General features: G+C 36.4%; 1 pseudogene; it reads right to left on the reverse strand.

Moving 5' to 3' along the window:
* Window positions 1–263: 263 nt before the first annotated feature.
* LOC117027207 (nucleolar protein of 40 kDa-like) lies at window positions 264–1059 on the reverse strand (annotated as a pseudogene).
* Between the last annotated feature and the right edge of the window lie 8105 nt (window positions 1060–9164).

Below are 9164 nucleotides of genomic sequence, written 5' to 3' on the forward strand. Positions count from 1 at the left end.
AGTGGATGAACCAATGGGTGAGCTGCAGGGGGTCACTTGCAGAGGGACCAGGAGTGATAAGGAAACAATTCATTCAGGCAGATGCTTTTGACATCTAACTCCCAAACCTGCCTGCTGCATGAAGGGAAGCCATCTCCCATGGGAGAGAAATCATGGGGTGGGAGGCCATATTCTCACTGTTGAGTCTTTCTAGGAGCCAGGGATGCAAGGCACAAGGCTCCTGGTTCCTTCTCCTTCAACCACCCCCTCTACTATTTGCACTCTCACTCCTTGTGTTTCTTCTTGCGCTTCTTCTTCTTTTTCTTCTTTGCTGCCTTGCTGTCTTTCGATGTGTGCCTTGCCCTCTTGCCTGTATCATTCCCAGAGTCTGAGCTGTCAGAGTCAGATGACTTCCTGTCTCTATGTTTTTCTTCTTTTCCTTCTTTCTTTTTCTAGAAGAATTTTTTGTGGGGTCAGGCTTTTCAAATTCTGCTGCCTTTGCCTCTTCCTTCTCCTCTTCTTCATCAGCTATCAGAGAGTATTTGGTCCCACCTGGTTGCATGAAACAATCCTTTGCAAAGTGGCCTTTACAGCCACACTTCTTGCAGGTAGTCTTCAGCACAGCCTCGAGGGCGAGGGTGATCTTCTGCCCTGTGTAATCCTGTAAGGACCGCCTCTGCCTCACTTCTTGCTCAATTATAATGTTGTTGGGGTCGAGGTCTTTCCCAGTCCCTTGGTTGACAACTTTCATGGAGAGGGATACTTTTATCCTATCATTTTTCATCTCTCAGCCAATAAGCTTCACCCACACTTTGTCTCCAACATCTACTATCTCAGAGGGTTTATCCACACGATACGATGACATGTGAGTTCAATGGACCATACCTTGCTTCCGACAGCCTGGGATTTTGATAAAGGCTCCATAGTCCGTCACCACAGCAACATCTCCTTGGAAAATAGTGCAGAGAGCAAGCAAGTTCTCCATGGTCTCGGGTCTTCCTGAATTCATCCTCAATGTTCTATAGCTCCTCCATATCTCTTTTGCTAAAGCTAATTCAAGTGTCCCAGCGTCAGCTCCAGGTCTCCTGACCGCAGCATTGCGCGAAACGCCGAAACCCCACTCTTTCACCTTTTGATTTTACCTTGTAAAACTGGATCTGAGAGTTTATAATGTGTGATGGCCACAAACTAAATGATCAAGTCTTTGCTCTCCACAACTATTGATAACTATAAACGTACATATTTAACTTTGTAGAGATCAAGTACTTTTTATGACAGTGTGATTGGCCTATAAAGTTATTGAAGCCAGAGATCATGGCTTCTAATCAGGAAGGGAGTATGATACAAGCGGTCAAAGACCTATGCATTAAAGTTCTCCCTCTGTCTCATATTAGCTATGTGACCTTGGGCAGTAATTTATCCTATTCAGCCTGTATTTCTCTTCTGTAAAGGAGATGATATTTACTTTATAGACTTCCCTGACGCTATTTACCTCATAGACTTCTATGATGATGAAGTAAAGAAACACGTTGAAAGTGCTCAGCTAGCACATATAAGCAGTTACCAAACATCAGTCTCCATCAGTTTCATCTTCTAATTGCTTGTATGGACCCAAACCATCAGTATGGGCTCAGTCCTCATGATGGGTGGCCAACACATTTTGTTGATTGGCAAAATATTTGCATAATCAGCAAGAACAAACTTTATTACAGAGTCTTCTTTAACAAAATTATTTCCCTTCAGCAGATATTTATAGTTGCTGAATAAGTATGCCTGTTTTCATTTTTAGGGTTCAAATCATCATTTCAGTAACTTGGCCACTTGCAGTTATTGAATGTCCCCTGTTTTTCAAGAGATAAATGTGCACAAATGCTATTTGTTATCAAGAAGAGATATTTCAAAAATGGTTTTGGGAGCATTATTTTAATAATATATCAGTTATAATCCAGTTAGTTAAACAGAAACTACACTAGGTATTCAACAGAAGAAATTTAATATAGAGAATTTGTATACAGGTGTTGGAAGCCTCACATAGCAAAAAGGGGGAAAAAGAGCAAAAAGAAAACAGGTGACCCAAAGATTGTAGCTGTAAGATGCATCTAGCACCTCTAAATCTGAGAATATAAAAGGGAAGAGATTGGGGTAATCATAACCTAGAAGCTGGAAGGAGGGGACTGGCTGAATTGTTACTCAGTCTAGGTTACCACCCAGCTGTTTCTGGTAACCTAGGATTTCAGAGCAATGACTCTACATAGCTGCAGCTCAGATGTCTGAGTGGGTGGGAACACCTGGCTACTTCTAGTACCTTTCAGTAGGCACAGTGAGGCTGCTTCTAGCAATACCAAGAAGAAATTAAACTGAAAGGAACTGCTGATGTTGGGGCAAGAAACAAAAACACAGTCTTTACCCTTGCTTTCCAATCTCTGTCTAGTGTCTTCTATTAGTTGAATATAACAGGAAGTCAAGTGGGAAGGGATTCTGGAAAATAGAGTTTACAGAGTTCCAGCCCAGCATTGTAGAATACAAAAGGATATATTTGTAGCTGAGAGACAAAAGAAATAACTGGTACACATAACTAAAAAAAAAACCAGTAACCACAGAAATTCCTTTGGGTTTCGGATAACACTTCTGAAGCCTATATAAATGCATCAGTATATCATGATTAAGTTGCATTCCTTTTATAAATTGAGGCTTTTAATAATGACAGGAAATGGGTTGTTATATAATTCTTACACTGACCCCCAGAAAACCACATTCTTTTTTGGTGGTGACTTTCTCTTTCCTTTCATGAAGTATGCTGCAGTATTATTCTGCACCTGAATAAGCAGATTGTTTTTTCTTTGTGAAGCATGTGTTTCATAAAACCCAGTAAAAAGTAGAACAGCTGCAGATGGGTGTCTTGAAACTCCCAGAGAGATTGTTGAACAAGCAAGCCTCCATGTGAGCAGAAAATTCCTCAGATTACTAGGACTCTCATTTATTTACTGAATCAGAATGATGTTGAGGAATTTAAATACTTCCTTTGAGAACTGTGTAATAGGATCTTATGCTGTTTACCTGATGTGTACTCCATGGAATAATCTAGTGTTGTGTTGGGCAGCTAGACTGGATGGAGTGTAAAATTATTTCCTGTATGTGAACCTGACCAGTAATACTTTCAGTCATTTGCTTATTCACAGAGATTGTGTATTTGGATTTCAATAAAAATTAAACCTGAAGAATTTAGTATACTCCAAAAATTTTTCTGTTATTCTAAGTTAGCAAAACAAATATTGAGACTAAATAAAAGAGTTTCAGGAAAAGGAACCTAACCTGAGGTACCTTAAAGTGATTGGTGATTATCAATTAGTCGCTATTTTAGCAACTATGAATATGTTTGAGGAAATTCATGGTGGGTTAGCATCCCTGTTATTTCTGTAGGGGAAAAAACTAGATTCTTTATCACTTTGTCTTAATTAAAAGAGTATAATATAAGAACTGGATAATTGTACATTTAAGTAGATTTGCAGGTGTTTTGAATTGCTATATCTAAAGCACATAAATAGTGGACCATATCAATATTTATGTGATGGGAGCAGATTTAGATGTCCCACAGTATTCCTACCTTCTACTCTAGTCTGTTAAATATAAAGATACTTAGATGAGTTGGGTGCATTCAGGTTACCAGAGGGTAAGGGGAGTGGGGAGATGGTAGAGGAGAGTAAAGGGGGTCAAATATATGATGGTGGAAGGAGAACTCACTCTGGGTGGTGAACACACAATGCAATATGTAGATGATATAGAAATGTACACTTGAAACATATATAATTTTACTAATCTGTGCCACCCCAATAAATTTACTAAAGGTTGATATAAAATAATATGAAAATACTCAGATGGAGACATAAAGATACGAAGATGAATTTTCAGATAAACCTGGGATGAATAGTTAACGCTGGATGCCAAACCATTGTCTAAAATGATCTTGATAGTTCGAAATAATGAGCGTTAATCAAGATGAATTTGAGTGAGATAAATACAAAGGAAAATATGAAATGTTAGAGATATGATTTCGCAATCATATCTTTTGCAAAAAGAACTGACTACAAGAACACAGTGATTTAATGATGTAATATGTCTGCCGATAAAGTCAATTTTGCTTACGCTACATTGTGCTGATGTCTACACCTCTTTATATGTGAGGTAGTCTCCCTTTTTGGTGATCATCCATACTCTAATCAATCCATTTATAACTGGTTTTTACTGTGCCTCCCAAAGGTACCGTTCTGAGGGATCTTGGCAGCCATAGCTAAGTATATAACCGTTGGTCAGGACTAGTGACTCGGGAACACATTTGTTGGTCTCATTTTACTTTCCTACCATCAAACTTCTTGTTCTTGGTTTTAAGGGAAACTACAGAATGTTTCAGAAAGCTGCCAGACAATGAGTTCCACCCTGTTATGACATCCCTTAGAGTTTTATAAAATGTCGAATGCCGCATATTTAGGAGAATGTATACACTGCAGTCACATTTGGGTTTCTTCTATGAGCAACAACAGCAATAACTAACATTTTCTGAGCGTTGACTATGTGCCAAGTACACATAATAACTCATGAAGATGAGTAAACTAAGGCTTAGAGACACAAGTAATACGACTAAGCTCAACTACGTAGCTAATCCATGTTAGAACCAGAACTTAAAATCAGACCATCTCACTCCATGGAAACATCTGTGTAATTGGAAAGAGCTTTGCACTGGATATGAGGGAATTAGGCCCCTGGAGAGGTCCACCTTCCCTAATATCGTGATGAAATACTTTGCTTTTCTGGCTCTCCACTTTCTCATCTATAAATTGGGTTGATTGGATGGAGTGTCAGTAAGGTCTCTTGCAGATCTAGTCCTCTAAATCTACAGTTCTTTGAGAATTTGGATGTCTCTTCTCTTTAACTCAGTGAAAGTGAAGAATCAATAAGAACCTATCTCTGACAATAATTACTTCTAGGAATACATTTCAGTGATAATCTCCCCAGTTTCAAAGGCAAGAGGGAATAAGAATAGATGGAATCAATTTTCTGATTTCATTTTGAGGAAAGATATCAAATATTACATGCATAAATTAGGTATTTCTCCTTTGGTGAATCTCAAAATTATTCTGAGAATTTTGGTCTTTTAATCTTATAAATATGTCACAGGATTTTAAATGGGATTGTGATAGTTTCTCAGAATTTTTGCTAAAGCTTAAAAACTGAGAAAAATAGTCTATAAGTGCCCACACATTCTATAAAGACGTGCTAGCTAAAATATATCAGAAAACCAATATTTGGTATCAAAAATCAGTGACTGGAAGGGGACACAAGGGGTGTTTTTGTGGGGCTGGTAGTGTTTTGGATGCTGGTTGTATAGTAACTGCAAAAATACAATGAGCTGTACATTTGTGAGCAGGACATTTGTGAGTATGTTAACTGCAAAAATGCAATTAGCTGTACAATGAGCTGTACATTTGTACATGTCAATAAGCTTTTTACCAAAAGATGTATCAGAAAGGTTCAGCTACTAACAACTTCAATCAATCACCCCCAGGATATATAAGAGAAGATTAAATGTTTGAAAATGTTACTGAATAAAATCGTTAAGGTGGTTGTCAATCAAATAGGACGTACCTAAAACCTTTGATGACCCTCCCCTCAATATATTTGTCTTTCATCCTCTGTATCCTATACATATATTTCATTGTACCGATGAAGAAACTAAAAAAAATGCTCCAAGATCACTTCAATCTAAAGATTTTGCCAGGGAAACCCAATTGGAAAGTGAAATGGCAAAACTTTTTTGTGCTAGTATATTCTAGACGCTGAATGGCATCTCCTCCTTAGAGAATCTGCATTCTAAAATAAGACCAATGAGAAAAGCAGTGCAGAAAAATACAAACAAATCTTTAAATGATAGACAATAAAGCACCAGAAAGGGAGATATTTGGAGTTCAAAATTTGTTTTTCAGATGAACATTTATTCTGCTTTGCTACAGATTAACTTTTTTTATGCTTGGTAGAATTTTAATATAGACCTGAAGCCCCAATACTTGTAAATACTTACATACAAATTAATAAATATTTGAGTATAAATAGTTAATTAAAAAAGGAATTAGGACCATTGAATGAATAGAATGTATAGGAACTTATTCATTCAACAGATTTCCTATTGAGGACGTATAATGTCCCAGTCACTAGGGACAATGCCATGAATAAAAGGAGAGATGCAGTCTCTTCTCCCATGAAATCATAGATTTGGCAAGGGAGAAGGCCATTTAAAAATTGTCACCAAATAATTTTTTCATTATAAGCTCGATTAATACTATGAAGCAAAGTACAAGATCTCTTTGAGAAAATGGTGTTTTAAAAGGTATCTGAAGTATATTTACATAGAGTATTGGGTATTATACCCTTAGAAACTGGTATTATAAATAAATTACTAAAAAATATGCTACACCACTAGCTTTACTATTACACTCAGTGTTCCTTATTCTGTTTTTATGTCTCAAAGGAGTTATGTTAATACTAATGGCATAGCATATCTCTTACTGCATAGCTGATGCTATGAAGAAAATTCCTTCTCTTTTAAAAAATGTATTTCTGTTTATATTATTGTGGAAGTTGTGTTGCCATAGCTTCAAGATACTTATGTAGAACATTTGTACTTAATTGACAAGGACACTGCAATTTGGCAAGAATCAATAGTTTTGCCAATTAATTGACTTAATTTTTAAATGAGTCAGTGTTAACATTACTGTGTTTCCCTGGAAATAAGACCGAGCAGAACAATCAGCTCTAGTGTGTCTTTTGGAGCAAAAATTAATATAAGACCCAGTCATATATTATATATTACATTATATTATATTATATTATATTATATTATATTATATTATATTATATTATATTCTACAGGGTCTAATATTATAGTAAAATAAGACCGGGTCTTACATTAATTTTAGCTCCAAAAGACGCATTAGAGTTGATTATCCGGCTAGGTTTTATTTTCGAGGAAATGCAGTAGTTTTGAATAATGAACTCCTATCTTTGCTTCATGTTTATTTTCTGTGTAAATGTAATGCATGTCTGAAAATGCTTAGACACAAATGAAGTTTTGCAATATTCTGCTTTCAACATCAAGAAAAACAAAATCCTAAAAGAAATGCTTTTTAATCACTGTATTTTCCAAATACTCAAGGAATCCACTTCATAGGATATTTGTCTAAAACAATTATAGATTTTTCAGAAATAAAGAGAGTAGAGAATAGTAATTGATGAAAATGGGCCCACATACCCAAATTGCAAATCCAAAATTATGTTGTCTCCAGGTGATTTATTCTGGGTTTACTCAATGAAAATAGAAGTGCGTTCATCAAAATTCAAGTTCATTGGGCATCTGTTTTTGCTTTTCTTGCCTAAATATTATCATTCTTGCTATTAAAACAATGTGTAAATTTCAAGCAGTAAAAAATTATCCAATGATCACAGACAAATTTATGAAGAGATATTTAATCAGTCATTTATCTGCATTTTCCCCATCTCAAATCCTTTTCTGAGGAGCATTTGACACCTCTGAACTTCGCTATATGTTATACATGGTTAAATTTGTCTCATGTTAAATAACACAGTGTTCTCAGTAATCCTTTTGATTTTTTCCTTCATTGATCATCATGACCAAATTCTTTTGTCTAATTGGTATTCATTTTTTGTTACTGTAGGTTGTGGGACTTCATTGCAAACTAAAGAGTAAGCAAACAAAAATATTTCTTTCTCTTCAGCTGACTTCCAGATTTTTTTCCTAACATTGCTCTATATAATCAGATCTGAGCTTCCATAAGTTTCACCAGTATGTGACTGTAGGTGAACAGTAGTCAATCGATTGTTGATGGCTTTTCTATCAGTGATAATGCAGCACCTTAGCCACAGGTTATCCCCTTCACCTCACTGCCTCATTTTCTTGTCCTTATTTTCTTGTCAGGAAGTATAGATTTGGGAGTATGTCTTTGGCACCCCTCATCTTTCCTCAGCTACCTTCTTTCCTATATTTAGAGGTTGTATGTGAAGTCACTTTACCTTTCTCTCAGTTTTGCTGTGACCTAAAAGTTCTCTAAAAAAACCCGAAGTATTTAAATATGAAAAACAAATCTTGTTCCTGTAACATCTGACATGGTCTGGCCCTGCTACTTATTTGATCTCCTCTACTACTGCTCATCTCTGGCTTTCCAACTCCTAAGCTTCTTTTGTCCTTCCAGAAGATGTTTCTTTTTCCAGGAGGGCCTTCACACTTGCTGCCCTTTCAGCCTGGAGTGCTCTCCCCATCTCTCCCCACTTTGGGCTCATTCATCAGTTCTCAGCTCTAGGATCACTTTCTGAGGGAAGGCTCCTTGATACCCTGATCAGGTGAGGTTCCTTTGTTGTAGCCTCTGGTAGAACCTTGTTCTCGTTTAGCACAACAATATCAGTTTGTAATTCTACATTAAACAGTAATCACTTGATTAATGTCTGTGTCCTACATTAGACTATAAGCTTCTTGAAAACAAGGACTGTGTTCATTAACACTTAACACCTCACACAGTGTCTGGTACATAGGATGTCAATGAATGAAGGGTTAAGTTAAAGAAAATAAAATTTGTTCACTTAGCATTTTCAGCAAGTTTTGGCTAATGAATGTATTAGTGTAGGCCTGTGGTTGTCAGCCCTAGCTGCACGTTGGAATTACCTGGAGAACTTTAATAACTACTGATATCTGGATGCTTCCCTTAGAGATTCTGATTTGAATAGTGTAGGGCAATTCTAAGCTGCAACCAAGATTGAGAATCACTGATCAGGTCCCAACCTCAAATAGCAGATCCTAAGCCTGAGATGTTTGAGGATTTAGGAATTATGAGTGGAAGAGGCTTTGAATGTCTGTCAAGGAAGAGAAAAATAACTTACTTCATGACAATAATGATTAATCTTTGTAACATTTCATTGTGGAGTTATAGCCAAAACTAGAAGCATTTTATTAAATACATTTCATAATTAAGAACTAAACCTGAGTCCATTTTCATATTTTTCCTAGTTAGATATGTCTTGGATTAATCAAAATGTAACTTGACCCAGAAGGAATTTTAACAAAATCATAATTAATATCATAGTAAAAAGTATCCTAGGTCATGTAGTTTATATTAGAGCACCGA

This window comes from Rhinolophus ferrumequinum, chromosome X, assembly GCF_004115265.2.
Source record: "Rhinolophus ferrumequinum isolate MPI-CBG mRhiFer1 chromosome X, mRhiFer1_v1.p, whole genome shotgun sequence".
NCBI lineage: Eukaryota > Metazoa > Chordata > Mammalia > Chiroptera > Rhinolophidae > Rhinolophus > Rhinolophus ferrumequinum.